We start from the raw sequence: 10,322 nt of genomic DNA on the forward strand, positions 1-10,322 counted from the left end.
AAGTAATTATAATTTTGAGATTTCTAGACAAATCAAATTATTCTTTATCTTATGAAAGGAATAGGAAATTGTTGTGTTATCTAATGACCATTTTAGGATGGCATAGGCACAAAATATGTCTTATTCTGAATTTGGGGTCTGAATTTGAGAAAGGTAAAGTTGAGATTTTTAGACAAGACAAGATACAGAGTATATATTTAGAAAACAAAGTATTTATAGACATCAGCACAGGATTATTTGTCTTCATCTGGGGTAGGGCGGGCTTTAGCAGAAGTTTGGCAGAACCTCTACCTCTCTCAAAATCCACAAGGTATATACTTGCAGTTGGATGAAATTGGGATTATTGCATTATTGCAAAGGGGGGAGACTGCATGCAATGGGGAACCATAAGCTTTCCTAGAAAGAGACTTTATGGGACTTGTGCTTATTTTCAGTAATTTTCATTAGTATTCACAGAAATGGGGTTTGTTACATATTGGATGCTGTTGAGTAATGGAGCTAGTTCCAAATTTTAATCAAAAGTTGGATGAAAGGCAGTAGCTATTATGTTAAAGGGGCAGCATCCACTCACATTAGCCGTTCTGATAGTTTTTGTGTTCTGGACAATGTTCTGTGTTCTTCACGGGGAACACAGAAGTCCCACTCTCTGGCTAATGTTGCTAGAGCCTTGATCCATTGTGGTCTCAGGTGCTTCTCTGATATTAGTGTTCTAGAGTTCTGTGAAAGTTCTTCAGTTCATCAGGAGAACACATGCATTATTTGCGATTACCAGCTGCCAGATGTCAGAGACTGCTATTTTCTTTCTTCTGCATTGCATTTTAATTTTTTAATTTTCAGTAAACCATCATCCATCTTTTTTGAAGAACTTTATTAGCTGTACCTAATAATAATTTTCTACATGTAGTTGTAAGATTGTCAGTGGCATACTAGATTGCAATGGGACTACAATATTCTTGTGACAGGTTGTGGGAACATATAGAATCTTAGAAAGCAGACATACTGATGGTCTATTTATAACAATTACAAATGAAGGAGCCTCCTTTAATTAAAGCTTTTGGCAACAATGAGGTTAAAATTCAGATGGCGATTGTTATTAAAATTCAAAGTGTCACACAGCTTCTTCATCAATGTATATATATTCATTTTTTTCTAGTTAAATTATTGTGCATGGAGAACATATAGGGAAATATAATGCCATTCTTTTTTTAAAAAGAGATCATGTATATATCTGTCCTAAATTTTCTTTATATGACGGCCACTATTTGGGGAGCGTCTCATATATTGTTGTTTTTTTTCATATGAAGTGTTGTGTGGGCTTATTCTCTAAATATTAAGGCAGTTCATTCCTTTAATTCAAAATTTACTTAGGGGTACTGTTAACGTAAAAAAAACCCATTGAAACCGATAAAGAATTTTTGTGAGTTTATTTGAACCAAACTGTCAACATATGCCAGGAAGCAGAACCTCAACGAATTGAGATAGTGCTCCGGAGAATGGCGGGGTTACATTTGTATTTCTACATTCCAATCAAAGGAGGGACATAGGTGGGTTACATGAAATTCATTGGTGATAGATTAAGAAGGAGGGATAAAGCAAAGTAGGGAAACCACTGGGATTGGCTAAAAAGTAAAATGATGGACACATACTAAGGTGGGTGCAGGATCAATTAACATGATAATGAAGGAATTTGTGGTATCTGTCCTGGCACCCAGCACATTTGGTTGTGCCCCAGGGCCTCCAGATAAAGGGAAGTCACAAATTACCCAGACATTTCAAGGGTATGTTACTTTAGATGCAAAAAGACAGATAGGCTCAGTTAAGATAAAGGTTGACCTTGTCAGTGAAGATACTGGCCCAGGACGTAACTGCCCACCATAACTGCTTTTAGTCAAAGTTTAATTTCAGACCGCCCTTTGTGGTTACTTTAGGTCTCCGAGTTTGCAAGACCGCCATGCAGGCCTCCCCTGAGCTTGTCAGGTCAGCCTGTGGCCCCTTTCGTCCACAGCACTTTTATAAAATGTCCAAGTGTATAGTATTTTGTGTATGTGTTTAAACTTTTGTGCTTTCAAATCACTGTTCTATGACCTATAAATTAGCACACTACTGCATGTCTTAAAACTCAGCATTGGTTATAATCTTCTGCAAACAGATTTCTATTCTTTTTTACCACAAAAATCTTTGTGTTAGTGGCATAGTTCCTTAGAGAACATTGGGTAATTGACCTTTTTAAATTTCAGGCTCAAGAATATCTTTCTTTAAAATTTAAATTGTCTCCAGTAGTAGAACTTGAAGAGACCTTAAAAGTTCACCTAATTTTCATATTTCCTTTCCTAGATGGGTTTGATTTCATTTTACAAGGTCACATGGCTAATGAATGCTGAGTAAGGATCAGAATTCAGGTGTCATGATTTCCAGAATACATTCTTTTCTGTACATTTCTCTTCAAATCTCCAAGTTTTTTTGTGTGTGTTTATCTATGTGTGTAAGGGGGTTATAGGGTACCTAGTTGTGTGTTAACGTAAAAACCATTGAAACCTGTAAAGAATTTTTGTGAGTTTATTTGAGCCAAACTGTTGACATATGCCAGGAAGCAGAACCTCAACAAATTGAGATAATGCCCGGGTTACATTTGTATTTATACATTTGCAATCAAAGGAGGAATGTAGGTGGGTTACATGAAATTCATTGGTAATAGAGCAGAGAGACGGGAGAAAGCAAAGCGGGGAACCCCCTGGGATTGGCTAAAAAGTAAAATGATGGACACATACTTACGTGGGTGCAGGATCAATTAACATGATAATGAAGGAATTTGTGGTATCTGTCATGGCGCCCAGCACACCTGGTTGTGCCCTAAGGGCTCCAGAAAAAGGGAAGTTACAAGTCACCCAGACATTTCAAGGGTATGTTATCATAGATGCAAAAAGACTGATAGGCTCAGTTAAGATAAAGGTTGACCTTGTCAGTGAAGATACCGGCCTAGGACGTAACTGCCCACCATACTGCTTTTACTTAAAGTTTAATTTCAGACCATTTTTTGTGGTGACTTTAGGTCTCTGAGTTTGCAAGACTGCCATGCACGCCTCCCCGAGCTTGTCAGGTCAGCATGTGGCTCCTTTCGGCCACATGTGTTTGTGTGTATTTGTGTGTGCTTTCAGAAATATATAGACTTTAATTCAGGCCAGTGTCCATTCCATAATATTCCTATCTTTCTGCCTGTTATTCATTCTCCAGCAACTCTCTATCCAACCTTTTTTCCACCTGGCAGTTGGATGGAATGCCTTAAAATGCCAACCAGATCTTACCATTCCCAGCCTCAAATCCTATATGTAAAATCTAGAATCTTGAATGTGATCTTCAGGATTCTGCTATGCCTGGTCTTGCCCTGCTCTGCGGCCACCCCTCCTTCTCATTCCGCCACTATTTTCCGGCTCACTAGCCTTCTTTCAATCATCAACACCACCAAGCTATTTTCTGCCCTATCCTGTAATGCTCTTCTCCACCACCATTTTTTATTTAGTTGACTACTCTTCCAGTCATTCATTTGTTTATTAATGTGTCAAATACATATTGAATACCAGTTCTTTGCCTCATCTAGACACTGGGGGTAATTTGGTGAATGAAATTAGTAAAAATCTCTGCTATTTCCTCATTGACCTTCACTGAGTGTTACTGAACATCTAACTCCATGTGGCTTTCTGAGGGTTTTATACCACCATCTTTACCTGTATGAAAGGAGCAGGTAGCAAAGTGTCTATCTTTTGCTTATTTCAATTATTTTCACATTTGTGGGAGAAATATTATACTTTATTTTCCTTTTCCCCTACTTTTAGACATTTTACAAAGTCTTAAAGATAATTTATCAAAGGTTATTTCTAATTTAGATACTTATGTTTGGCAAAAGTTCAAATAGCATTGAGATTTTTGGCAAAATAATGTGTTTTGAGTGAACATAAGAAATTTGGACACTCAATTAGAATTAGGTATTTTTTCCTTTTATTAAAATAAATGTCAGTATACCCCTATAGTTAGAAGTGAAGAATATAAATTTCCTCTCAGAGGTTTATTACCACATAACAATAAAACCAAATTTCTATGTAAACTATTATTAAAGTAGACTTTATTTATTATTAGGTCCGGATAAAATTCCACTTTGTTAGCCCGATGAAATTATAGGTGCTGTATCAGTCAGGGTTCTCCAGAGAAACAGATTCAATAATCAATAAGAGAGCTCTCTCTCTATCTCTAAATTATATATATACATATACATATATACATATATAATGAAAATATACTATGTGTTTATGTATATATACATATATTATAATATAATCTATATTATAAAATATGTATAATGTATGTTTATATATGTGTATATATGCATATAAACATATATTACATATACATATAAATGTTTTGTTCTGAACTTTTTTCTTTCTTAAATTTTTTTACAAGACATGAAAATACATATCTTTTATGTTGGCATAAAAATGATAAACTAAACCACTTTAACTTAAAATAGCATTGTCCCTTTCCTTTAAAAATCAAACATTTTAAAAGATAAACATGAATATAATATCATTTATCAAAAATATTATAGTCTATATTTTCATAAACCTTTTTCTGTGTGCTCAGTAAATTTTAATAACTTGCATAAAATTTTAAAAAGACAGTATATAGTATATTGTAATAAAAAAGTAGCTGAGTTTTGTTAAACAGGGTAATAAATCTATGCAAATAAATTTATTCTTTATAAACATCATCTAGATATATACTTTTAGTTTCAAAATACACATAAAATAATTACATTCACATATCATTCAGTTTCTTTATAAATGTAGAGAAATTCTGGGAATTAATTTCATTGAAAAAGCTCTAACCCAATAAATATGTCATTACTATGAGTAAGAATTCCAAATCTTTTAATTTCACTGCAGAGAAAAGGTCATTATAACTAAAATAGATCATATTTTATTAAGTATTATTTTTCTTTATTGAAATATAATATTTTTAAAACCATTGCTTTATTATTTATTTTCTCCAACATTTTAATTGTTTATTAAAATGTGGCATAACATTGATAAAACATTTGATTTTTATTTGGGTAGAGCATCTTAGCTTTTTAATTTCTCTTAGGCATCCTAATGTTCATGCAATCATTAGAGAACTTCAAAAGTTTTGTTGCTTATGCAAAATCCAAAATAACAACAGCAAAAAACCTTTGAAGGGAAAATAAACAAAGACTTCCTCTATCAAAAAAAATTGTTTGAAAATGTTTCCATCAAGAAAATGTTCTTCCTTAGCATTTCATAAGGAACCCTGAGTAATTGTATACTTTACTTCAAAGACCATTGAAAGTAATTATTGTGCTCTGGCTGGTGTGGTGCAGTTGCTTGAGCAACATCATGTGCACCAAAAGGTCACAAGTTTGATTCTGGGTCAGGGCACATGCCCAGGTTGTGGGCTCAGTCCCCAGTAGGGGCGTGCAGAAGGTGGCCAAGCCATGTTTCTCTCTCACATTGTAACAGAATTTTTGGTCTGGAACATGCGGTATTCCCCTGGACTGCCTGGAACCCGGATTCTTTGTTGGCTGGAATCGAAGAATGAATCCAGGACAGAAAGTGGTACATCAAAGGTGGAGATTTATTGAAGAACAAGTACAGTCTCCCATGTGGAGGGAGGGAAAGAGTCCCACAGAATGGACTCCCAGGTGGGGAGGGGGAAAAGGTACCACTGAGTTTCTTTCCCTTTGGTTTATAAAGGCTGCAGATCCTGGTGCCTTGATATCCCCTCTGATTGGTCACTATTCCCTTAGACTGGTTACTATAGTAACTCCTAGGCTCAAAGGCCAAACCTCACATGGGACATGTGAAGTCATCCGCCCCCTCCTTCCTTATTGTTTTCCTATTCCCTTTGGGCTTTCTTCCACTCCTTCTGGATGAAGGGCTTCCTTCTCTTTATTTTGTAAATATAGACCTTTTGCTGTTCCAAGCTCCCTCATCCTATGGAAATGTTCCTTCTGCAGCTTTTCAGCTCCCCTATTGAAGGAAATATACCTTCTGTTGCCCTGCAGCCCTTAATTTCCAAAATTTCTAAAATTTCCTAAACCTGTCCTATTTTACCCCTAAAATTCCTGTTTTAACATCAATGCTTCTCTCTCTCTCCCTTTCCCTTCCTGTCTCTCTCAAATCAATAAAAACATATTAAACATAATAACTTTAACATTTTAGTAGACTGATTTTAAAGAAAGATGTCTGCATACTGTCGAGTATGACTCCCTCCACGTTCTGTGTGGAGTAGGGTTCGGTATCTGAAAGAGGAGCTGCACAACAAATGAGAGAAAAAGACACGAGATAATTTTGCAATATTGGGGGACCAGGCAGGCAAGTCCCGAAAGACTTCCACTGATGCTCAGGCAGTTCCAACCTTTTATTTGGTCTAGGGTAGCCCTAGGGTGAGGAGGTTTGTTTGGGGTAGCCCTAGGGTGAGGAGGTTTGTTTGGGGTAGCCCTAGGGTAAGGATGTTTGTTTGGGGTAGCCCTAGGGTAAGGAGGTTTCAATGACACAGGGATCAGCGACAAATTCCAGGAATAGACTAAGTATCTGATTAGCTCATCAATAGTTTTCCCGGGAGTAGGCAGGGTATCTGATTAACAATAATCAACAAGAATCTACATAAGTATCTAAGGAATTAAGGGAACTAAGGTGGGGATGCTTCAACTATTATTACCTAAATTAGCTGAGTGGTTCCTAGATTAACTGGGTGGTGCACAGCCCTGACCTTTGTTAGGACTTTCAAGCCCTGACCTTTACTAGGACTTTCAAGGGCTACTAGCTTTTGGGGGGTCTCTGTCTAAACTCAGCTAGTGAAGACAATGAATGGTCTCCGGCACATACCATAAAAAATAATTTTTTATTGAACAAATTTGACAACATATTTCTGTCTATAGTATCATTAATATAGACTTTACTTTCAGAATCAGATAATGTTACAATTTAAAATGAAAATTCTTGGTTAAATTTAAGTAACAGCTAACACAATAAAATCACATGACATGATTATTTCTCAGTTTTTCAGGTCTTGATGTTTCTTATAATGAACAACATGACTTAAAATGTCAGATTCAATGATGTTCAGACCACCAGGGGGCAGTCTGAAGCTCTATCCACTGGGCAAGCCAACTAGGGTATAACTTTTATTTTATGTATAGCATAAAATAAATGTTCAATTATATATATATATGAATGGCTATGTAATTCTTGAATATAGAATATTATATCATAAATATGTATAGATAGATATAGATATAGATAGATATAGATATAGATATATGAATGATTGACCCTTGTTTATTATATAAAATAAAGGTTTCAATCCCCTTAACTTTCATTTTCAATCCTCACCCAAAGATATTTTTCAAGTGATTTTTAGCGAGAGTGGAAGAGAGACAAAGAGAAATATCAATATGAGAGAAACACTTGATTGGTTGACTCCTTCATGCACCCAGCCAGGGCCCAGGCCAAGGAGGAGACTGCACCTGTTTTCATGGATCCTATGAAAAGATAGGATCCATGCCCTTGACTGGAATCAAACCCAGGACTTTTCAGTCCACAGGCTGATGCTCTAGCCACTGTGTGGCACCAGCTAGGGCTCAATCCTTCAACTTTGAATTGGACTAAAATTATTTCAATCACAATTGTAGTTTACTAATTAAATATATGTCACATTATTATTTTGAAATCCATTGTATGTTAAATGGTTGATAAAGAAATCATAATAATGCAGAGTAATTTAGAAAATAAGAATGGCAAAGAGAAAAAAAAATAATTATGGCTTTTTCACCAAATTATTTTTAATCTTGTGTATACTAAGGCTAGAGAATCTGCTTTTTCTAGCAATATATATTTATTCTTAATGGTGCTCGTGCCTAAGTGTCAACATTTTGCACATATTTAGTTCATTTCTTCACTTCAGAGGGACAATAGTCCTTCTTTATCCTTAATATATCATGCTCATTCACAACTCAAAATAATTATTTCCATTGTTGACATCATGAAATATTTTTATCCTTTTATTCTTTATATTACTATTCACACTTAGCCATCAGCTTCCAATCAAAGGTTTCTGGCCTCTGATTTATTTTTCCTGCCTTCTCTGGGCAACATTAGTGTCTCATTCCCTGAGCTCTATGATATTCCTTTATGTAACGACATACCCACATAAAGATCTGTCTCTTTGAATTGTTTTTAAACATATAGCAAGCAAGCCCTGCATCTAATTTAGAAAATGAAAATTCTTCAGTGTTTAGAACAGACAGACTATACACATGAATGAGCTCAGTAAGTACCTGTGGAATGAATGTATATGGCATTTGAATTATAGAGGGATAGAGAAATGTCTTATTTTTCTTTGTTGATTATAGATATAGTGATAGCTTATATTTTGTCGACTTTTGAGTTCACCATTGCATTCTAATTCCCATGCTAATGGCATTTAATATTTTGGCTTCTAAATAAATATACCATTTTGCTACACATGACATCATTAGATTAGTTTTATCATAAGTAGAAAGAATATTTTGTTTTTGAATTTTAAAAGGTCATTTTCCCATAACTGACTAAACCACATTCTGTTCAAGTAATTTCATTTCCAGCTCCTTCTACTGGAAATTGAATTAATTGAAGCACTGTTCTATTGTAATGTACAATAGGCTTTGAAGAAACGGCTGTAACTTTACAGCAGCTGAGGAAAACTAGAAATATATCAGTGGCAGCATCCCCAGCCAAATATAGCTTTATGTCTTTAAAAATTTTACTGAAGATTAAAACTTTGTCATTTCAGTTCATCACTCAATTTAATATGTAGAATAATGTTCTCTGGTGAGTGATGCTGCCTAATGATATAACTGGAAAGATGTAATGACAAATGCCAGGGAGAAAATCAATCCTGTTTGAGTTATTATTTTTTTCATTTTTAAAATGCAAAAGGTCTTATAAACAGATGCTTGTGAATATTATTCTGTGGCAAACTCGTTCATAAAAGGATAGTCTCATCTGTAAACTGGGAATAATAATACTTCTGATAAAAATGTTAAAGATACCTTCTAAAAGAGATATTCAATAATGTAAATAACTCATTCATTTTACTATTTTTGTACTGAAGCTACACTCATTATGCAGTTGCATTAATGCATCTAAAATAAGCCTAAATAATAGAGATTAAAGAATTGTACCTTGAATCACTAACTAGTATATAACCTAAATTCATTTAAATTTTTATGAGATATATATATGTATTTATACAAAACATAGGATATAACTACATCTACAGTTATACCATTTCCTAAATAGAAAATTCTGATTGTATGCAAACATTGTCGGTTGATGTATTTTTGTATCTGCTTAATAAGCTGCTCCTGTGATATTTAATATATATTTCTCACCTAATATATATTCTGAGTTCTTCCTGGTGTTCATAAAAAACTTAGTTACTGACAGACTGCAAAATCATTAAGACTGAATAGTTTCTTATTACAAGATATGCTCAATTAAAGTTGATGAATGTTTTCACAAAAATAATGAAATATGTACTTTTGGATGACAACAGAGACAAAGTTTTGAAGATGAAGTTCATGTGTGAAGTAGCAATATTCCTTTTCTCCCTTTACCTTTACAAACTCTTTACCATCATCCCTATTTCCATCGTCTTTCCATAGAGAATTTTATTGTGGTGCTCTTGCTGCACTGCCCATCAATTCCTCCCTCACCGTCCCACATTCCTCATGTCATTGCCCATGCATTTTCCATTGTTTATACTGCTCTGATACTCTGGAATTTGACTGAATATGATGGGTATAAAGAACTGAAGGAGAGCTTTCCTGGAATATCAAAAGGTGATACTCAATTGGCTACTAGATTCACACATACTTTTGGGTACCCAAAATTCTGCTTAATATCGTTTGCTGCAAAGAACAGCGTCATTTCCTATGAAACATGATTGTTATGTTTTTAGGTTTTATCATAATACTAGAGGCCGGGTGCATGAAATTCATGTACTGGGGGGTGTCCCTCAGCCCAGCCTGCACCCTCTCCAATCTGGGACATTTCTCTCACAATCCGAGACCGCTGGCTTCTAACTACTCACCTGCCTGCCAGCCTGATCAGCCCCTAACCACTCCCCTGCTGGCCTGATCATCTACAACTGCCTTCCACTGCCGGCCATCTTGTGGTGGCCATCTTGTGGCGTCCATCTTGTGGTGGCCATCTTGTGATGACATGGAACAGTCATCTTGTGGTGTCCATCTTGTGATGATGTGAGGGCTGCCA

Source organism: Myotis nattereri, assembly GCF_964212035.1.
Source record: "Myotis nattereri genome assembly, chromosome: 3".
In the NCBI taxonomy this organism is placed as follows: Eukaryota; Metazoa; Chordata; class Mammalia; order Chiroptera; family Vespertilionidae; genus Myotis; species Myotis nattereri.